The sequence below is a fragment of the Cuculus canorus genome, chromosome 12 (genome assembly GCF_017976375.1).
Source record: "Cuculus canorus isolate bCucCan1 chromosome 12, bCucCan1.pri, whole genome shotgun sequence".
NCBI classification, from domain to species: Eukaryota; Metazoa; Chordata; class Aves; order Cuculiformes; family Cuculidae; genus Cuculus; species Cuculus canorus.
Window position 1 is genome coordinate 7900063 of NC_071412.1, and position 23824 is coordinate 7923886.

Consider the following 23824-nt stretch of genomic DNA (forward strand, 5'->3'; position numbering starts at 1 on the left):
CTTCCTAATTTTATAAAAACTAATAAATAAATCAATATACTGCTCTCTGTGAAAATGAGCAACAACATCGCTATATTTAATGTCCTGAGATGGAAAAGAGCAGAGAAATGTATCTTGGAGAAGGTGCCATAAACATATTAACATCATGCTGACCTAGACAGAGGCCAGTGGAAATAAAGTAGGTATAAAAGAGTTAACAGCAAGACCCTCATTGACTTGAAAGGTGCTAAGATTTCATCTTGCCTGTTTCAGAGTATGGAGCTCAGGCAGAAGACCAAGAACACCTCTCCAGAGAAACACTGCCTTTTTGTTCACATAAAAATGTGCATTTGCAAGGAGGCAGATGCACAAAACTTAGAGACACCCTTTTCCAAACAAGCCCCTCTCACTGAAATTTCTGATGGATTTGTGTTCTGAGGTATTCTCTCAAAAAGCCTGTCACTGTCAGCAGGGGAGTGACGGGGAGGAGAATACACGATCTATATCCTAAATCAGAAGGATCTCAGAAAATGAGCTGGCCAAGGAACAGCACAAGAGAAATGGGACATACGATGAAAACACATAAATCTGTCCTCCGGCAACCTTGATATCAGGATTTCCAGACACCCTCTAAGACTGTTGGACCTCTGGTCTCCACTTCTTTTTCACGGGTAATTCAAATTCCTGAAGCGGATTTTAAACTTCAGCCAAACTCGTATCACCACACATAGTCTCAAATATTCACAGGGTTTTCGCATTACGAATGTAAACTGGCGTGTCCACAGAGAGCTCAGCCATCTCCCACCATTCTGACTCTGGAGCTCAGCTTACAGAGATGCTCAGGTGATGCAGAGGTCAAAATATTACTCTGCAGACAATCTCTCTGTTAACCCCTTTGACCAATGACACGCAGAGTAATTTTAAGAAAGGGCAATCCAAAGGGCAGACACAGTTATAACAGATCTGGACCACAAGCAGATCACCCCTTGACCTTCCCAAGGTCACAGTCCTACAACATCTTCTTTGTTTAGGTGGGAGAATCTGCAGACCCCAGGGCAATGCACCAAGCTGATGTCTACGGCCACCGCAGCCCCACGTCTCACTCCCAGAGTGGCACTCAGTAATTCCATTGTCTCTACGTGAAGTACCAGAGTCCTGGTAAGAATGGAAACCACTGCTCACCTTCTAAACTCATGGTTTAGGTAAATCTCAGCAGCTAAAAAATCATGCAGCTGAGTTTCCAAAATCCTTTCGTACCACCACCCCACCCACCCTCATGAACAGGGAGAGGGAAATGAGAGGGAAAAGACTTACAGGTTGGAAACTAGAATTACAGCTTTAATGAAATGATAACAATAATAATAATAATAATGAAAATAATTAGAAAGTAATAAAGTATATATGAATATATGAGATTGCAGCCCCATCCCACCCCTCAATGACTATATGCCACCACAAATGCTGCAGAGCAGACACGAGGGGACGGGTCCACAGCCAGGAGGGAGCTGGATTCAGGAACAGAGTTAGCTTTCAGAAAAATGAAGTTACTTCAAGTAACTGAGTTAATCACAAAACTGACTCTAATTTACCTCAAACTAAAACACTGCCTGGCTCCAAGAATGAAAAATAAGGATGACAACAGAACAACAGCAACTTTTAACACACTTTTCCAAAATAAAACTCAATGGCTCATCTAAAGCTGTCAGAGAAACTTGCATTGGCTGCGAAGCCTATTCCCAGGCACAGAAACCCCCAAGAAGTTCAGCTCAGAAAAATCTCACTGTACTAAATAAGCTTCCAAGGCTTTTCCTATGCTCCTTGTCTCTCATCTAAGCTATTTCCTACTAATTGCTTGAAAACAGTTCGGCCACCAGTGCTGTAACTAGTGTCATGCTTTCTTAGATGCTCTGAGCTGAACCCAAGCTCGAGGAAGCTCACTGAGAACTGGAGTTAGAGCAGCTGTTCGTTTGACCTATGTATTATTTTTAAAGTAAGCAATTGAAAATCTTATCTTTGCAACACATATGGCTCCTCTACAGTAAATGCTCTTTCCACCAAGAGAACCTCTAGGGGTGTAGCATTAACTGCAAGTAAGCAATGTAAATACTGAAATGCTTTATCATCATAGCAGAGCCCAAATGGAAAAGCAATATTTGACCCAAGATATTTTTCAGTTTCTTTAAAAAAACCCCAGGTGACTAAAGACTTCTGTAGTAACATCTAAATAACAAACAGTACAATTTAAATAGGAACTGCTTACTGACAGACTAGAGAAAATGAGACATGGTAGTCAAAAACTCTCTCACAAGTTGTGGCAGTTCACTGTATTTTCATATTTTCACTTTACCCTGAGTCTTCAGAAAACCCACACCCATAAGTAGGTCAGGCAGAAAACAAAGACAGGACAGCAAGGCAGGTTTGCCTGAGACAGAGAAAGGATGCTATAGGGAATTAGTGTCAGGAGGCTTTTGGGGAATAAACATCCTGCTGCGTTACTTGCACATATCAAGTGTTCAATACAAGGCTACTCACGCAGGTGTTTCTCAGGTGAGTAAATTATTGCACTGTTTGAGGAAAAAAAAATGGATCTAAGAGTGTAAGCTTAGTGCACAGAGCAGTTTGGAGCAGAAAGCAACTACTGCTATGTGGACTGCTGAAAGCCAGGCACAGGGACAAGGGATGCAATAGCTGCATCGTGTCAAAGGTATCATGAGATATCTAACAGTTTCTTCTGGGCAGCCTTTCAAGATGCCACTTCAACAATTCCTCTGCAATTTTTTTTTTTTTTAATTGAGTTTTGGGCTGCAATGTGAATTCTCAGTAGGTGTTTCATGATAAGCTTCCAAGTTCGTATATGTGGTGATTTGATTGAGCCTAGAAACTCATCTGAAACTGCAGAGCTTCATCCAGTTAGGAGGTAAACCAATGTAAAATCCAAACTCTGTCTGGGCAGCTGAGTCAAAGGTCAGAATTCATAAAAGAGAGCAAAGCTTTCTGCAGTTTCAGGGTTTCCCAACATTTCTGACACAGTAGAGAAGTTTTGATTTATTCTTGTAAATCCAAAAAGGTGGTTTTTCTCATTTTTAAATGTCCTTAACATCCCTGAGTACTTTAGGATATTTTCAGTAGCTCCTCTTACTTATCTGTTTTTGCAGGAGACACTACTGGGTCTTTCTGGAGTCTGTGTCCAGTTGAGTTTATGTGAACTCGGCCTCACATCTGGGAAGGTCTCCCAGCTCAGTGGTTATCATAAGCATCACTGCCTTGTCATTCTTGACTGCTCTTTTATGAACCAGAGTATAGGACTTTCACTCTGCGTGTGGTTATTGAGAATTAACCATATATTGATGATTCCTGGGCACTGGGATTATTACTGCTCACTTTCCAGGTGCTCTCCTTTTATTGCAGCCAGCATTATAGATACAGAAGTCCATAAACCTCAGAAAAAATCATCTTATGCCCAGTGCTGCATGTGGCTCAGGATGCTGCCTAAGCAAACCCGTTCTCTTCAGTACATCTATATTTATTTTTTTTAACCACTAAGGGGATTTCAACAAAATGCAAACCCCTTACAAACGATTTTCTAAGACAAGCAAGTTGTCAGCTTTGCTGTTAACATCAGTTTTGACGCTATCAGGTACAGACTGAGCTTTTACTCTGTTTAGATTATTTCTGAAATGCATGAGCAGCCTGTCAGTGAGCCTGACTTTGATAGGTAGGCAGCCTGGGTCACCCTACCAGAAAGTTTTCACTTGGACATCCTTCCTAGGATGAAACATCACTGTTTATCATGTGAGAAGTGACATGTCTTTCATTATTACCGTAGTTGGCTGACTTGGTACAATCAGAGGAATGACAGAGTGCAAGCTACCTCTCCTTTCAGCTGTGAGGGAAGAATAACAGAGATTCATACTCTCACCAGCATTATTATGATCTGCAGAAATGACACGGAGCCATTTGTTGAGACGGAGATTGCAGAAATCCTATTGTTCGCAGTAACTACTGCACAATCAATGATCACTAAAGGCTATGGCTTTTATAACCAGCCATAACAGACCACAAGAATCCCATGAAAATTTTAGCAAAGGGCTTGAGAGCTGTTCATGTTTATCAGTCAAGCTGATTTTTCCCATTTTTTTATCTTGAGGTCATGGTAAAGTTTGGGAAGCCACAGAAAACTGGCACAGAACTGAAACAAGAGTCAGCTGGTCCACAGGCAGCAGGGAAAAGGGGCTGCCTGTAGACATACTGAAAATCCAAAACTGCTCCGAGGTATTACTAAATGCATTGAGTAGATTCTAAGTAACATGTTTCCACTCTCTCAAAATTAACAGGGTTAACGTATTACCACTTTTAAAGAGAGCTAATCTCTTATTTGAGATCAATTGAGAAAAATAGGGTGTGGAGCAGTGTTGTTTCTGTGTAAGCTGTTAGGTATCATCAAACCCAATGCTGAAGGTGAATTTCAATGAAATGTGACAGAGAAAAGCCAAACGGGTACAAAACATGTGGCAGCCGGGGCTGGGTCATGCTGGGAACCCAGAGTACCTTACCATGCATGCAGCCAAAAAAGAAAGATATGGTCTTGCAAGAATGTGATCATTCACATGTGAGTTATTAGACTGGATTTTTTGATGGATATTTTTGCATCTTCAGAGGCACCAAAATCATGGTTTTGCATGCTGTGTACTTGAATTTTGAACAAAGCGCATACAAGTGCGACAGCGGTTCAACTTCATTTTTCTGCAAACACTCCCAGAGACCTTGCTCTCCCTTCTACTTCCATGCTCCAGACACGAGACAGATCCATGAATGATACATGAGAGAAACCCTTTTGTGAGCGTTTATGTGATTCAGGTTGCTCTGGTATTTCTGAAAACATCGCTTATAAGGAATTCAGAGTCTGCATAGGACCCTTTAAAACAATCCTTGATTATTTTGTTCCTTATCTATTCTTTCTGTTTTGTAGTGGCTTTCAACATATCCTACATTTTGACTGTGATCACCAGGGTCCACTGAGAAATTCTTTAAATGCTTTCATGGATTTCAGAAATCCACATGTTCTTTCTTTCTACAACTCCCTATTTATAAACCCATTTGAGCTAACTCTAAAATCTTCAAAAATACAGGCAACTATTGTGCCATTCTTTGAAGGCACAGTAACACAGGCTGCATCTCGTAGTTACCAAAGAAGAGCAAAGTCCTCAGGTTCTATATAAGGAGCACTTTGAGGCAGTACCAGAGATATTATGTTAGGGAAAAAAAACATAATGCAGCTAGAGAATTATCATTACTCCACCAGTTTCTCTCCATAGTACTGATGTACACAAAAGGCAAAAAAATGTAATTTTGCAATCTAAGACATAGACTACTTCATTTAGCTGGAACAAAAACCTAGACAGCTGCCATTACAGCTCAGGGGAAAATATTTCAGTTATATTTTGGCATCTAATTTTGATCCTTCCTGTCAAGAAGTACACCAAAGGCAAGAACCTCACCAGAAAAGTCACATCTTCTCTGGGACAATGTCTACAGGCAAAACCCACCAACGCTTCTGCTTCTGACCTGATGATCTTGTGGCTGTGCTAGCCACTAGCTAAACACTGCACAGAGCATCCCTGCAAACCTCCAAACACTTCTTCCTTGCTATTGTACTTAAAAACTCAACTGCACTTCCACAATACTGAAAGAAATGTGAAAACAAGCAAAGCACCTCATTTTCACCAAGACTGGTCCTAATGGGAGATGCTCCCACTCAGTTCCCTGACCAGACAACTATCTCATACCTGAAGGGGGGGCAACAAGAAAAATGCAATGCCTAAATTAGCCTACAAAAGCAGGAATGGGGGGACTGCTTACACTTTTATATTTCTCAACAAGAACAGAAAAAATAAAAATCCATAGCCAGAGCGGGGCCTTACCTTCCAGCCGCAGCAGGAAGAATCCCTAGGAGCTTCTGTTCCCCAAGAGCATTGTTGCCATCCAACCTCCCACCTGCTGGGACAAGCAGGCTCTGCCTGAGGCTACCTGCTGGGAGAAGCAGCCTGCAGGTGTTTTCATTTATGAATTATTTGGATTGGGATGCCCTACCCCAACCAGTGCTCTGCTCCAGCCCAGAGCAGCTTGTGGGTCCCTATCCCTAAATCTCTTCCAACTCCAACCTCCCAATGCCTCATTTTTACCTGTCTTGTTACATAACTTACTGTTGGACCCTTGCTTCTTAATCCGTAAGATCCATGATCTCCCTTTAGGTCCTCCTATTCAACTACTCCCTTTCCCTCATCCTGGGCCAATCAACAGAAAAGCATAGCTGACCTCATTAAGGTAGTAGAAAGAATTTTGAAGTTTATATCTTAAATAAAATTTCAATTAAATGAAAAATTTCTTGTTTAAACTCCTCCTGGGAGCAGGTGATGAGAACATTGTCGATGCTGCCTCACTTACAAGAGAAACGTTCCTGGCCTACATACATGTGACTGCTCAGACATGTGCATCAGGGAGAAAATACCAACCAAATAAAAAATGTTGCTAATAATTTAATTAGCTTTTAAACAATTGGAAAAGCTGTGTATCTCTTCAGGGAATACTTAAAGCAGGACCTTACTGTATGGTATACCTGGAGTCCAGCTGTAATATACTGTAATGGTGTGAGGTGCCAATAGAAAACTGCAACTGACCTGGGAGTTCTGAACATATCACTGGCTCTGCAGAGCCTGCAACACCTCGCTAGCAGCAGGGAGAGGATCTAAGCAAGGACCTACAGTCTGGATTTTCTTCATATTTTGCACACTGAAGGTTATTCCCTTAGTGGCCCCTGCTGCCCAGGTGTCAGTACCTTCAGGGAGAGGTGGGGAGGTGTCCTCCCTGGCAGCGATGATCTTTTACTCCCATGAAAAAGATGCAGCTTCTTCTGGGTTACAAATCACTATCTGTTTGTCTAAGGCTTTCCAGGAAATTTTGAGGAAGGACTAAAACTGCATCCAAAGCCAAATGACTGATTTTGACCCTGAGCTGAAGGTGCTTAGCAAGGCACAAGGCCAGCTGCACCCTACCTTCCACTGCTGGAGAGAGCGGGGGATGATATCCTGAGTCTGCTGAAGTTATCGGTAAAAAGTGCCTGGTAACTCCAGGATTTCACTTCTCAAGCCTTGCTGGGAATTTCATGCTAGCAAGTGGGGCTGTTCCTCCTGCTGCTGCATCACACGGCTACTTCTGGATGAGGGAAAAGTCCATACCCTGCACCTGAGCTGCTCTGCAGCACTAGGAAAAAACTGGTGGGATACCTCCTTCCTTCTGGCTTTGTGTAGGATTTTAAGTGATGAGATACCTCTTAGAAGAGCAAAATTAAATGCATTTAGCAATAAACAACAGCAGGTACGTCTGTTTTGGAAAGTAATAGTTTTTTTAGTGCCTAGGTGATACCAGAGGACAGCAAATTAGCTGCAAACAATGGCAAGGTGAGAAACAAAGGCTCTGCAAACAGTCCTGTCCCACCTGAAACATGCAGAGGCAACAACTCTTCTCCTTGGAAACACAGGTACAAACCCTCTGGGAATATGGAGATAATCTGGAAGAGACTGATTAGAAATGCAGCAGATCAGCTGTTCCACTGTATGAGAGATAGAATTGTTCTAAAATAAGGAAAATGAAGTTGAATGCACACATAAATTGCAGAACACTGCTGTATCCCTTTCTCTGCGTTTTTTCTTCTGGTTCTTGATTGCGTTGGCTAAAAAACAACTCATGGGCTTTGAGCAAGGCTCCTTAGCATCTTTGGATCTTAGAAGTTAAATGAAAATTTGGACTTGCCTTTGGTGAAAAACGGGTATTTTGTTGAAAAGGGCTCCTAAGAAATTCTGCAAGATTTTAACCACAAATAGTGAAGGACAGGAATCTTGTGTGATTCCCAGGTAGGAGGACCCCGAGGAAGCTGTGCCAGGGGACAACTGATGATCTCACAGGGAGATGTCCCTCACTATGTCAGGGATTGAATGGTTATGATCAACCACATAGATATTAAATAATAGGGTGGAGGAGTGAGAAAAATGTCAACACACAGAGCTAGCATGGTGAAAAGGGCCACAAACTCCCCAAAATCAGTGTCCCTGCAACTCCTCGTGGCCATGCAGCGGTTTGCAGTGTTGGCATGTGGCAGTTCCACTGCCTGTAACTACCACATCTCTCACATTTATGATCCCGTGCCAGGTGCGTTGGACTCACCTGCTGTGGACAGCAATGAAAAGCCATTTCCAGCAGCCACCAAGAGCACTGAGTGCTCGTTAGTGCTCTGCAAGCAGAAATGATGTGTGCAGCGCCCTTTGATGAAGGCAGCCGCAAGCAGCAAGCAAAGCAAAGATAAAATCTATTAATGGAGGGAATTCGTGGAAGTTTCTCTGTCTTCTGTCACGACAAAAGCAATCACCATCCATGTTTGAAAAAGACATTTCCTGACTGCAATCACACGAGTCAGATGTTCATAAGCTTTTGTTAATGGCTCAGACAAGTAAACTGAAGTATGTGATTAGTGAACGCTACCAAATCAAATAGGAAATGTCCTATCTTCCCAACAACGCATAAGCACGTAAAGCTAAATCAATCATTTTGTGATTTTGGAAGTGCTGTGGGTTGAAACATATTTCAAAGGAATTAGCGTGGCCAGAGTAATGCATTATAATGTGTTATGACACTGAATTGTAAAGCTAGAGAGCAAAAAGTGAGGGTTTAGCTCAAAGGGAACCGATGCCACAGTTACTCCTGCTGTGCTTCACAAATCCTCTTATTTAAACACAGGGGTAGTTAAGATTAGTATTTCTACCTTCTGTTCCCAGCTATTTAGGTTGGGGCACTTTTCCCCTCATAGTGAAGCACGTGAATCACACACTGCATATTAAAACACACCCATAAAGAGCAAAAAGTAGTTATTCAGTGATTTAGCCATGACCATTGGAGAAAAAAGTTCACCAACTTCTCTCCCCTCCATTTTAGCCTCCAGAAGTGGGCAGAAGGAAGATTTACTTGAAAAATGCAGCAGCTCTTTCTGTTGCGAACTGTTTGAAAAAGACTTTACCTGTCCCTGCATATATTTGCAGTTTTAAATGAATCTGTATTTACACTAAATGAAATATTTACCAAAATGATTATGAATTATTTCCATTTGCATAAGTCAATGAATTATATCTTTAATGCTGTTTAAAGGATTGGTGTATTTTTGCAATGAAAAATAGTGTTTTGGTAATGTCAATTCTTCACATAGTTAAAAAATAGGCTATTTTTTTGCAGAACAATTAGTATCAGACAAATATCCAAAGTGGTTCTGACTTTCTTATAATCAATAAATACTAGTCTCAGATTTTAAGACCTTTGCCAGTTATTAAGAAACTCTAGCATTCAGTTCTGCACCATTCAAGTTCAAGCCCACCCTGAGCAGTGGGAAAAATAAATCCCAGGGAGAAACCTGTTGTTGTCAAGAGAGACACAAGAGGAAAGAAGTGGGGGAGGACAAAGAAATTCAGAAACTGGAATATCCACAACAAAGCCAGACTCTCAACTGGTATAATTCGCTCTGTGTCTCTGAAGCCAATGGAGCATCATCATCACCCAGCAGCCCAGGGTTTGCCCACTCTGTTGTTCTTACAGGCACACAGCAAAACATTGGATTCCCCGCTCTACACATAGTATTCCTCCTCTGGCAGCTATTCCATCTGTTGTGGTGTTACAGCATCTGAATTTGCTGGTGTAGTGCCAAGAAGGATGTTTTCTTCTCTATTTGGAGGAATAGCCATCTTCCAACTGATCCTTGAGCTACTGAGTGTTAGGAAGACGCACTGAGGTATCCTCCAAAGACAGAAGCCCCCTGGGAAAGTTTTGCCAGTCTTTGTCTGAAATGGTGGTTCAACCTTCTCCACTCAGCTTTGGGTAGCAGCTTTTGGCCCCAAACCTTCTGTTCTTGTGCTCATTTGAATGTGAAACTCACAGGGAAACCTGCTATATTTATGCTGTCCAAGTGTTGTCCTTTGCTGTAGGAATTTATAGTGGCAATAGCATTATAAATGTTTTTTTTCCTGACACTGTTTCTTACACAATATTGTCAGAGTCTCTGCCTTAGCCTTCTAAAGGGAAGAGGTGCTTTACAGTACAACAGCAGTGTGGCAGCATTAGGGATGCTGGAATAATCTTTCTAATTCATCTTGGAAGGGGTGGGCAGTGATTTCCTTTGAGTGATTTTCATTAACTGAGGTCTTTGTTATTGCTTGGGTGTGGGTTATGAATATAACTGTTTTCACATGAGTGTACCTTCAGTTCAAACACAGTTCAAACACAATATAATCTGCTTCAACAAAGAGGTGGAAGAATGCAGTTTTCAGTAGCATTTTTATTAAGTACTGGCAAACCCTTATGCATGCTAATGCTTGATAAAAATACAGCTGACCCAGATGCAAAACACTGTGGAGAGTTAAGACATATGACATGTGAATCAAAATACATCCACCACCGCATGACACCCACCAACCCTGAAAACTCAGTTCAGAAGCACAGGGAAGTGGGAGGGGAGCCTGTGCTCCTCCATACCTTAAATTTTGACCACCCACCTTTTAAAAATAGTTATTTCACCCCAGGAAGGCTGTTTAAAAACAAAACACAGGATAACTGGACTAGCCGTTTGCAAGTGGATTGCATCTTGTACTGTTGTTGAAGTTATTCTGTAGGAACAGATTGATAATGGCTCATTTATTTCATATTCACATTTACAAACTCAGCCAAGAGCATGGCGAATTAGGTGTTCTTACAGATTCTACATACTAAACCCCACAATTGTGAGTTAGCAGTTACAATTTCTTGCTATTTGACACTTTAGCTTTCTTTATTCACTTCTGGATATATATGTAAGCTATACAAAAATGAGTTTAGGAAACCACTTGGTTAAGCAATCAGGCAGTTGTAGATATGACCTTGATCATAAGCAGTGGAGAACATTAGCAATTGCCTATCTCATATGACAGTTCTATGATCATTTTAAATTTAAGTAAGGTGGGTCTGTCGCCAAAATGACTATTCCTGTGCTGCTCTGCTCCATTCTGTCTCATCACTTTGTTTCAGCTCGAGCATCTCTACAGCTGCACAGCAAAGTGGAGCAAGGGATCTGATTGAGATCTAAACTAACCTGATAACAACTGTGGTTTGCGTTGATTGTGTTCCTAAGGCATCAAGGCATTATTCCATCTTGGAAGAAAATCTTTCAGAATCTTCCCAAATGTACTGTAGTGCAGCATTTCCTATGCCTGTAAGAATAAGAGACTATTTACATAGTAAATAATGCATTTTCTGAAAACAACCTCTAGTTCCCAGCAGTCATTGTTATAAATTTCACATCAAAGTGCTCACTTTTGATCTCCGGGGCAAAACTGATTTGGTGCAAACAAGCGTAGCTCCGCTGGCTCCACGGGGCTGCTGCCAGTTTCATTGGGAATATGCAGTTGTGCAGCACCTGGCACATCAATGTGAGCCTGCGCTCATCATCCATGGCACTTGCTTGTGGCTGCAGCCACCCTGGGATAAAATCCATGGATTTCACAGGGTTACATTAACAATTGCCTGAGTATGACAATACAAGTAGCCCAATTTGGAAGAGCAAAGAGAATCTGTGAGCGGTTACGAGATGCTCTTTCAGACAGTTGGTTTTGCTACATTACCTCACCGTCATTTTTCTTCTCTATTGGACTGTGCTGTTATGACCCTCATATAGGGTCAGATCTGCAAGGTATAACATTGAAAATGGACAGAGGGAGGTATTTTTACATCTGCTGTAGGAAGACATGAGTAGGCAGAGATGTTTAAAGTAAGGCTAAAGAATGGTACAAGGAGGAAATATGAAAATAAAAAGGCGTTGCTACACATTTCTTTTCCCTGAGCTTACCACCAGCAATCCAGATCATTCAGGTAGAAAGAGCTGAGAGCTAGAATGAGGTTGAGTCCGGCTCCACCATGCATGACCTGCTCTGTTGGACACAGCTGCTTTTGGCTGATGCAGACAGCGATGCTGCCACTGGGGCTCCCAGAAGGGATCCATCAAACAAGGGCCTTCTGTGGAAGATGGTGGAGCACCCTGTTGTACTGAAATGAAGCCAGCATTTGCCATATGACTACAGCCTGTAGCAGAAAGAGTCATTGCATGAGACAATCACTGGAGCACCAAGCATAACCTGCCCCCCCGTCCCTAACAGTCACCAGCAATTAGTTACACAGGTTGGTAAATTATTCTGCCTCAAATTCACGCTTTTGTGAACACAACTAATCTTTGTACCCTCAGTGGCAGATCCGTTAAAGTATCTCCTCCTTACATGCACTTTCCCACCCATTTGCTCCTTCTCTCCCCACTCATGACTGATTTACTCCCGCAGTGCCAACCACACTGCGGAGGGCTGCCATATGCTGTGCTAGATGGATAACGACCAAGATCAGCAAAAACTCTTCGGGATTTTCTTTTTCTTTTTTTTTTTTTGTTTTAGTAGTCTTAACATATTCTAATCTACGGAAACCCAGTTTTGAAGGCACCCACAGAAACCCACCAACCTTGCTAAGAAAGCAGGGATGTCTGGTAGGGCAGGACTGACTTGAGTTAGCCCTGCAGTCGAGGCCAGTGAGGACCTGTGCCATAATTTCCCAGCACAGTGAGTCCACAGGAATATCACTGACACGTGAGCATCTGTTGTAATGCTACTACAAATAACACACCCTGCCCGTGATACAGTAGTCCTGAAGGGAGTGCAGCATTTTTTTGGGGGCAGTGAATGAGCCTAGTTTTTTCTTGCTTCTTTGTCACGTTTTCACTATGCTGCTTAATCAGTGCTGCTTTATATTGCTGCAGTGTGGGAATATGGGTTGTGCTAGTGCTTTTGCTGCATTCCTGCTGCAGGGACATCGTACTGGTTATACGCAAAACTCTCTTTCCCACAATGACAGCAAGAAACAGGGGTTTTAATGTTTGGCCGTATTTCCAAGATGCCACTGAGAGAATGTGCAAGAGCAAAAGCAGCTTAGTTCAATTTGTGTTATTTAGGAACTCCTTGAAACACTGCTAAAGGACTATGCAATGTAATTAGGCATAAGGTCAGAAGTGCTCCCAATAAAATAAATAACTCAGTTTTGAAAACATCTTTTCATGTTCATTAGGAAAAGCAAGTGTTAAGCGAGTAATCTGTCTCTTCAGTGCAATTTCAACACAACATATGTCATGACTTGTCTCACGAAATGAATTACAGGGCTTTCTGATAAGGTTTCATTTTACTAATAGTAAAGTGCCTCCATACACCCAATAGGGCTTTGTTAAGATGGAAGCATATTGTAGCACTAATGAAGCATGAGTTCAGCCTAATTAACAGGATAGCAACAGCAATCATGCAGCCTTTTCATTCACTTTTATATATTCTGTCAGAGTAACAAAGTTGTGTTCGACACTGCTGGAACCCTCTGGCTTTGTTCCCTGTTTGCACGCCTGCTAATCCTGCTTCTTTGTTCAAATGGGCCCTGATCCAGCCAAATGCTAAGCCCGTATAATCATAGATAATAAGGCAGGGCCCTTGGGCGATCACACTCATCCACACACCTGCCAGCTCCCACTCCTCATATTTAACTTTAAGCACGAGAGCTGATCCCTTGCAACCAGCAGGACCGCTCACAAATTTCCAGTCGAGCACATACTAAAGTGCTTTACTGGATTAGGGCCACAGTTTCTATTGTAAGAGGAAGAGTCACAAGCAGAATTTATTTGCCTGAATAATCTATTTTGCCGGTGTTAGAAAACAATAGCATTTTCATTACCCACTTCGCAACTCACCTGAATGAATGGGAAAGGCTCCTCGCCTCCAGCTGCTCTTTTATTTGGATTTCTGAGCTGAGTCTTTGAAGGGCAATCCAGGGCACACCTACTTGTGCATCATTTGTGTCTGATGTGGTCATGATGGAGGAGATGTCCAGACAGAAACCAAGTTTGTTTCACTTATTTTGCCGTGTTCTGTGCAACCTCTCATTTGAAAGTAGTGAAAATCAGCCTGCTGACGGGGAGCCACAGATCTTCTCCCCTGGCCCAGCTCCAGCTAGGGTAATTACATCCTGTCTGGCTGAATCCTATCGTATGGCTTCAAATGGAAAAGTCATTCTCCATTTTTCCTTCTGAAATACTGCAGTCACAGGACGGCACCTAAATAGTACCTGCATCAGTGGTGGGAACCATCTCTGATGGACTAAATAAATTTCTTTAGTAATCACCGCAGCTTCCCTGGAGAAGACTGTAATGCTTCAGGGTATGGCTCCTGGCCCATAAGAGCTTCCGGATGGCTCAAAATGTGAGCGTGCAGACAGGGCTGGTAGGAGGGTTAGCACAGAGATACCCACTATACCATACAGCTTTGGGGAAAGTTCATCTCCAATTCTGAAATAATTAAACTGACTGCAGAAGATCATCTTTCTACTTCATTATAGTCAATAATTAGCACAACAATGTTCTCTGGTACAGCCCTGCCGCCAGCCACTTCGCACAACTTCTCCACAGCAACCGCACCAAATCATTCAAGATCTACACGTGACTCAAGCCCAGAGATCATCCATCTCCTGCCTTCAGAATGAATTTGTCTTTCCTTCGTTAAAGTAAATCATGCACTACATCTTTACACAAGTAACTTTGTAAGCAGCATGAAAAGAGATGAAGGAAGCAGTGATCAAAGTTTCTGGTAAGACTACAGTCATTGAGGGCATCTAACAAGTTGCCAGATTTTGCTCTTGTTTTAAAATGTTCTTCAGAAGCTGCATTTTCGTTTGATCACATATTTAAGTAAAACGTATCATTGCAGCAGACCTTGTTCTTGAAGAATTTTATTCAATTCTGCTATTAACAACCTACGGCAAACTGATAGGAGTAGGAAAGATATCCCAGTGTTGTCGGGGGAAAGGAATAAAACAAAATTCAGACATGAATTTTGCTGGACGGCTTCATAGACCGAAAACATTTAGGGAAATCTCTCTCTTGGTTAATGAATTTCAAGTCTCAAAGTGCCTAATCTTTATGACTGCATGGAGGCTGGCTCAAGACAAGACTTGAGAGGTGGGACACTTTGACTATGAAGTGACATCTATGCAGTCCTACCCTTTACTGGACTGGTTCTTGCTTCTACATTGCCATGTTGCTCCACAACATAAAAATAGCAGCCTGTTCCTTCTTGGCAGTGTTTCTGAATGGTTATATTTTATCTGCACCATTTCAGAAACAGAAAGAGTTGATTCAAGTAGTTTTGGCACTTTATATGCTTGAAGAGTCTTCAGCTTCCTGCAAACATCAACCACAATAAACTCATTTCTTCCCACTGGTCTCAACAGACCAAGCCAAATACTGAATATAACCAGGCACTAAGTTATCCTCTTCTTCCTAAAGGTCTGTAGACGAATTCTTCCAGATCAGAGATACATGACGATAAAATAATACAGGTAATACTGTCTTTCACTTCCCCTAAACACAGATCTTCTGTTCCCAGACGTTCTTTCCTTTCCATGATTGCAACTCACCTAAAAAAGATACATTTCAAAGTTCATTTGCACATAGTAAAAAATAATTCTTACATACTACTTTATCATAGAACAAGATGAAAATCTCATTCTCTGGCTTTTTTTATTTCATTTCTTTTATGGTACAGCAGAAATGCCTGCAGTGAAAGTAAGATGAACACCACCAAAATATCAGTCACTTAAAGGGTCCAAACCTACATAAAGAACAATTGCTTTCCAAGGGTGTCAATTCATACTAACCTTCCAGGAAAGGAGCATAAGAAGCTTTTGCCAAGTGTGGCATGAAAGCAGAGCCTTGGAATACTCAGGACATGTTCAGTAGCGGGCCCTGATACAACATACATCTTTATTTGTAGGTATCTTCCCCCACATCTAGTTGATAAAGTAGTATTGGGGGACAACCTGAGAACAGGAGAAACTTATGTGGGAACATAACATACCGATACATTACAACAAAGCCTTTTACAAATGGATGTCAAACCATTTTTGTTGATCTGAGAAAAATATCCAGGATAGAAATCCTCATTAGAAATTAAAAAACTTTAAGACAAAATGCATGCAAGCTCAGGACAGACAAATAGTTACAAAACGGCTTTATTAACCCAGGGAACATAGCAACAAATATGCTGCTTGTCTGTATTTATATTCAAATAGAATTGTTTCCCATAAATCATTGGTTCTACATTTGCCTGGGGTTTCTTCTTCCTTTTTTTCTGAAATAAATCATATCCATTAATGCATAATGGCATGAGGCACATTCCCATGCATGGGCAAATGTTTTCCTCTCAAATCCATCCAGATATCCCAGTCCCTGGACGTTCTGACTTACATTGTGACATTCTCACAGCATCATAACCAGCTCAGATGGAAAATAACCGGTTTTCTCAACAAATAATGCCTGTGCAGATGGAGCTAGTAGGTCCATGGCTGAAGGAAGAATAATAATATATGTTATAGTGGGTGCCATAAGAACACATACGTTAGCACAGAGGGGTGAAGCTGGAAGGGCATAGCACGACGACTGGCAGCTGGATCCAAGGACAGTCTCTGCCATCTGAATGCTTGTCCTCGTGACACAGAGTGCAACTGCCAAGCAGGGCATTTTGGGTGAAATACTGCCTCTTCCTGGGAAGTTAAGACTTCAAGGGCACCAGGATTTCACCCTTGCCACTGAAAAGGCATTGATCTTTCAGTTTTACCTATTTCTTGCATACACACTTATTTGTAAAGGTACAGGGAAAAAAGTAATAATATTGAAAATGCTATTAAAAAAAATATGGGAAGTAGCAGTGGGAAAAGTTAATCAATTAATGTTTTATTAAGAAGAGCTTCTGCTCTCTACATGGATACACAGCTCAGCACACGCTAAAACACTCTGCAATTCTGCAACCTTTCTTTAGTGCAAAGTAACAACCAAGCTCAGGCAGGTAACCCCAGGCACCCCGTGCTCAGCTGCTCTGAGCTGAGGTTTCTCCATCGCTCCATCCAAGCAAGCAAGTCCTTTGCTGAATTCGTCTCCTGCCTTACACTGACCTGAGCTCCACCAGAACAGGTGGGCCACCAAGAAGAACTAACAGCCAGCCTTCTTCAAAATTATTGGTTGTTATTTCAGCTATTTCACTTTGAAACCAGATTTCAAGGGGGAAGCAGCCAGGGCAGGCAGAAATGGGGGACAGTTACTGCACGGACAAAACTCTGCTGTCGTGGGTGGGATGGAGCAATTTGACTCATCCCATCTCTCATGAACAGCATGAATGCAAGGTCCTACGAGGCAAATAACAGGGAAAAAGGCATTCAAGCTCTTGTAAAAAAAGATATTCCCTTTTTTTCTGAATTTCACAGCCCTCTGTCTTTGCTTTTCGCTCACCTTCTCTTTCACGTAACTGCTTAAATGTTTTTCCCCTTCACCCACAGCTCAAAATGAGAAACCAACAGGAAAACCCTTGTTGCCAGCAAAAGGCTCAAAGAGTTCACCAGCTGGGGACCAGCCAGGCCAGGGGGATTACAGTAACCAGCATCAACAGATTTGCATATTCAAAGATTGTAATTGAGGAATAGGCAGTAATACCATTATGCAAATCCCTGGGCCCTGAGGGGCCGAAGCCAATGCTCAGCATACAGCATCTTTACCGAAATGAACCCACGTCAACGAGGCAGCATGGGGACAAGCATAACCAGGGAGCCGGGAATTGCTGATCACGAGGAAAAGATACCATAAGTCATCAGTAACTAACTATGCTCAGCCATGAACTCCAGCGGCTGGGACACCTCCTTCCCAAAATTTGATATATTTGAGCTCACAGAGCTCTTCGGGGTCCGTGGTGACTTAGATGGCAAAATTACTGCCTGCAACTAAAGAAAAGCTATGGAAATATTTCAATAAAACAACAACCTTCTGTGTGTTACTAGTAAGCTAAGCAGCCATTATCATGGTTGCTTTCTTATTTTTTTTTCTTAACCCTTTTCAACCTCTTCACTGGCAGACTTGAATTTGAAGAGGCACGTTTCACCTGGTGGTTAATTCTTCATCAACTCTGCTTGGGAAGTCATGCTTCAAGGTCAACAAAGGTTACAGAGAAATGAGGAGTTCAATTGGTTCATTTAGAAGCAATCAGTAATTACAGCAACATTTTTTGCTTAAAATATCTGAACTACAGCCATGCTTTCAGAGGGATTCTGTTCAAGTCTGTCATACGTTATTTTCCACAATATACGGTTGACTGCACCAGCAATTCAGTTCACCTTGATTCATGAATAACTATCCCTCACTTCCTACTGTAAATACAATTCTAAACATATGGGAGAGAATTTATAGTGAATTAAGGTTGTACATTATCGCTGTGATTAGCTGCATTTGTCACCCAGCAGATGTCTGGGTAGTAAAAATCCCCCATGAGTACAGTATCCTGGCGTTTCCCAGTTCCTTGATAACTGGTCCAAGAATTTCTCATTCCTGCTGTGCTCTGATCCTGGTGGCCCAGAGCAGATGCTCACTGTCTGCCCGTCTCCTGCAGCGCTAATCCCGCTCTCCCCGTGCTGTGAACCCAGCACAGCATTGTGCTTCCTCTGTTTTTTTCTCCAAAAAGCCTCCAAAAGCTTTCCTTCTGATATTCATCATTCTCATAATACCAAAACACTTTGGCAAGCAGAGCCAAATACCTCCCAGGTGTTGTATCACTGAATACCACCAGAGCTACAAATTTGATGACTGATCTGGCTGCAACTAATCATTATACTGGTAATGCCATTACAAGCATCAAGACAATGCTTCTAAGATATCTCAGCATGCGTCTGGCCCTTCTTTTCCCGGGCATCTCATGAGAGCACAGTGAGAGAAAAGCCCTGTTCCATGACAAAGCCTGGAGGAAAGACATGGTGAATAACTAGCACAAAACTGAAGCTCACCAAGATCAAGAGACTGGTCCCGAAATATGGAAGACATACGGTACTGCTTTGAGAGCTTGCACACGAGATTATCTTTCTCCCTGCACTGGTTTCTCCATCCCAGAGACGCCTTACTTTTGTCAGCTTATAGTTTCCAGCAAAGAGAAAAAAAATAAAGGTGAAGACAGTGCAGATGCTGCAGTACATAAATGGATATTTTTGTCCTCCATCAGGTCTCTGCAGGCTGCTGTCACTGATCACTTTGCCAAGCGACCACTTGACATGAGCCCAGGACCCACTGTGGCTGGAGACCACCTTGTGGGACCAGTGGGCTCAAATGTAGTGTAAGTTGGACTTAACCATCAGACATTTGCCTGCTCTGGAGCTCCAGTACTTCTCAGTTGCTCAACCCTTCATGTTTTCCTTTTGAGTCCCAAGTGATCAGGTTTTTACCTCTAACAGGAATGATCTTGCACATACCACATCCCAAACACCAGGCTACCACGCAAGACCAGAAGAACTCAGTTTTCCTCTTGCTGTCAGATAAATCTTTGAAGGAGAAAACAAGCACTGTCAGACACCATCTGAATTCCTGTCTCAGCACCCTGAAAATATTCCTCCAAAATCTTCAACCAGCACACAAGCATCAGTGGTTACTTGCTTTACGTTATCGTATCTGTCTTCAACCTGGAATACCAGATTAGTAACTCCACTGGTAAAAAGCCTACAAATACTAACCCACCCTTCTAGCAGAAAGTGACTTTCTTGCATAGTAAGAAATTGTAAGTCTAAATACAGGTAAAGTCAATTAACTTATCATTTACTGAACTGTTATTGTCCACTGACTTCCAAAGAGCACAGGGTATAACTCACAGAGTAACACTAACATCCAGTTCAGCCTTTCCAGATCAGAGACATAGTTAAGAGGCACATTTTAAGAGGCAAAATCCACTCCATTCAGAGATATTTGCTTTCAAACCATTGATCTAAAAGCTATGCAAAGGATCTGAAACCCCACTTAAACCAGCTCACAAGGTCTACCTTTTCAAGGCTCTAAGTATATAAACAAAAATATGTAAATATGCATATCCAGGTGTTGTGCATGTACTCTTTTTCAACGGTTACCTGGCAAACTCTCCAAGGAAGGGCTGTTTCAAGGAATTAAGTGCCATGAGTTGAGGAAAACAGTGAGCGCTGCTTTATTGAACAGCAATTAGTTGCAATGTAACATTAATTTTGCAGCTACGAGATGTTGGCCCTGAACAGAATTAATGCATGTGCACACATTTGCCACACAGCCATAAATTTTAGTAATGCAATTTTATAAGCCTCTTAAAAGGTAACCAAAGGAAAAAAAAAATAGCAACGGGAAAGGCAGGATGAAGTTCAACAGCAATATTTCATTACCAAGACATGGGAAGATGACAAATGACTCTGCCTCCTTGGTTCTCCCCTCTCTTCCCACCATTACTTGGGGAAAAACACACGGCGCACCACAGATTTGTTTTATTGCAGTAAGTGTGTCAGCTCAGCAGGACAGCAGATGAGGAGGATTTTTCAATACAAGCAGAGATTCGTCTGTCACTAAAGCAGAGTTTACAGCAAAGCTTTTCAACAGGAACCAGACACCCCATCATTCCCAGGGACAGGCAGAATAATTAGCATTTCTTTAGTCCATCTCCCAGGTAGGGCTGTTTTACCATACATCATTTCCTCTTTTCCCTACTTCCAGGGGAGACAATGACCACTGCAGACATGGGCTGGAGCCCCACTGTGTGCTGGGGACAACATGCAGACAGTACACAGGCTCAAAATAAGCATGGAAAAGAGAGCAATTTTGTTGTGAATAGCACAATTTGACATTTTTCTGAAAGCACCAGAGATCAGAACTGTATGTTCTTACCTGAGAAGTTCACCTATTTATTTTCATGTTTAATAAACAAAATCAGCTTTCAACCCTTTGGTTGCAGAGACTGGCCTGGAAGTGCGACTTCCACAAAGCAAATAGGACTCATCTTTATAACCTTGCCATTTCCAGAGAGGTCTCATGATGTTTTGGGGTGGGTGAGAGGGAGGGCCAGGTCACACTTCCTTAAGTTCTGTCAACCCCACCAGTGGGACCAGGAGATGTCAGGGGTTTGGGTTTTTTGGCTGAAGCCAAAGCATCACTGTCTGTCAAAAAATTCCCTCTATTTACTAAGGAAATCTGGTTAACTTTGAGAAAAGCAAGATCTGAGGCTGCATTGTATATCCAGAGACCCGCTTAATGCTTTAGAAAATCCACAGAGCCACGGTGCAGAAGGGCAGGGAGAAACAGGATTGGGGATGGGTAATTGCTGCCACAAAGCTCTTAATTTCTAAAACCTTGCAGCCTCAGCAGCAACTGTGTCTCCAGACATCCACCATTTCCTCAACATTATACTGTACTAAGCCTTGTGGACAACTTCCCTGGTTCAGCAGAGAACTTTGCACATCTCCTCCTCACGCCCACTGCTGGTCCACCAGGGCCAGTGATGCCCAGTGGTGCCATGCACAAGCCAAGCACAGTTGCTTTCTTGTGCTGGGCTCACCCAGGATCATTAATTTGTCTTTCTTGAAAATTTCAGTTTATTGCTCTTGGAAAGGTTTGGATGGTTTTGGAAGAGCTTCATGGCTCTTCTACATGTAGTTTGTGTTATATTGCATAAAATAAACAGAAATAAATGGAACTTACTTACTGGAGGAGTTTGCCTGCTGATAATCCATATTCCCCTTTTTGAAGATTTTTCTCCGGTTTCTAAGTGGACTTTGAATATTGATGTAACAGCCTGCAAGAGACAGAGTGGTCCGTGGGCCCAGAAGTCATCTGAAGTGACCAAGCTTGCTGGAGAACATAGAAGAGCATCGCTTTGCAGGATATAATGCTCTTTCCTGAAAAGATAACAAATTAAAAATAAGATGAAAGAAAGTACCTCATCTTTATAATTACTTCTACAGGTGCTCGCCTTTTCCCAAAGCACACAACTGACCTTTCCTTTCAATAGGACCATGCTGCCATGGGCAGGCTACTGGCTACTTTCTCTTCTTCCACATGTAGATTCAAAAAGATAGAGCCAGAGGACACCTCAGAGGGCATAATATAGCCTTGAGATTCAATATTTTGCTTGTGATTCTTTTGTGCATCAGGCAGAGCCATTCATCAAAGCTATATCTGAAATAAAGAATTTATTCAACAGGTACAATTGACTGCCATGAGCAATACACTATACGAAGCAGAGAGAGCGTGGGGCTGTGTCTTGGTCACTGATATAGCATTGCGTGTATGAGCTCTCTTCCACCTTGAGACTCAACGACTCAATATAGCTACTGTAAAAACTTGGCAGCTGCCTCATCTTCCAGCAAAACGATGGACCAGATGAGGTCTATATATCCTATATATCCATCTTCTTGGCTCAGGAATGCCATGCCAGAGTGCTTAGGGGGTTTTGGCACAAGCCTGGTCACAATCGGCATTTTTATGAAAGTTCTTGCTCCTGGATTCATGCTCTGACTTAAAACTCTGGAGGGCAATTTTACTTCTAAAGTTTCTGCACTTGATAAGTATAAGAGAAAAACCTGAATACATGGTACCATCTCCAAAATGAATCCAATGTTAAACTGTGAATCGCAGTCCCTCCCAAGGGTACCTGTGATGGTTTGCAGCCTAAGTGAATGCACACGAGCACCCGAGGGTCGAGCTAGTGGCCCAGCCCTGCAAAGAACACTCGGCACTCCCCATCCTCATCAGGATTGCTAAAGCAATGCACTAGAGGGGCTTCTGCAGTAGAGGTAATGAAATCTAGATCTTAAAACGCTACTTTTTCATGTCATTGTTGATTATTTATATATGTCCTCTTTTCTGTGGCTGCTCTTTGCACCCTGTGATGCTGCATTACTTTCAGCGGTAGGATCAGCTCTGTCCTTGTTTCAACACCTGGAATTCCAAGATAACCTGGTTTTGCAATTAACAAGTCAGAACCAGCAAATTAATTCCCATTGCAATCCTAAGCAAACCGATTGCCTATTGATATGTTACTGTAAATAGTTATCTATGGTACTGACTTTAAAGGGACAGTGTTTGCATAAACATGTAAGTGAAACAGATAACCAAAATATTAGTCATGACCTTGTTAAAACAGTTGAAGTGGAAAAATTCAGTCATGAAATAACCTATAAACTGAAATATTATGATTAGTGTCAAAAGCTAATCTCACAGAAGCCCAAAGAGATGCAAAGGAGCTTTAAAAGAAAACCAACAAACTCAGTTTTCATTATCTTCTGCCATCTTATTACTTCAAAAGTGAGAAATCCATTAGCAACTCTGCCAAGATCTAGACAGACTGCTTAGTTATCTAACACTGAGATACTCGCATCCCACAGCTATCTTGATGCCCCTGGGAAAAAAAAAAAAAAGAGGAAAAGCAATGGAGTAATAAATTATTATAACCATTTCATTAAAAGTTAGGATGCTGTCATTTTCAAGTTTATTTGGTATTATATTTAAATGAACCAAAAGGCAACATTGTACAGTAACTTTATAAAATAAAATTATTACATAATACATTAACCAAAGCCCCATTAAAAAAAAATCCTAAAAAGTAATTTGGGGACAGATCCTGCTCTTGCTTTTCTGCACACATGATTTATTGAGCTCATTTCAAGCAGCACTTTTGTTTTATGAAAAGCAAATGGGATTTGCCCCCAGAATGGAGTATTTCTTTTATAATTCTTGCAGTTTCATTTTATCATGTGTAATATATCAAGTTTATAAGGCATAAATACGAAAAACAGTTCAATATGCTCATCATTATTTTAATTAAGTAATACAATCTAGGACACTTTTTCAATCACACCAAGGATTACAATGTACCTATAGCTTTAATTTGGG

General features: G+C 41.8%; 1 long non-coding RNA gene across 1 annotated transcript; it reads right to left on the minus strand.

Annotated features, from left to right (window-relative positions):
• Positions 1–10369: 10369 nt before the first annotated feature.
• LOC128853410 (uncharacterized) lies at positions 10370–22523 on the minus strand. The gene is made up of 3 exons (XR_008451969.1): positions 21927–22523; positions 21636–21828; positions 10370–15534 (listed from the first exon to the last, which is right to left on the minus strand). It is a non-coding gene; the product is annotated as an uncharacterized LOC128853410 (long non-coding RNA).
• Between the last annotated feature and the right edge of the window lie 1301 nt (positions 22524–23824).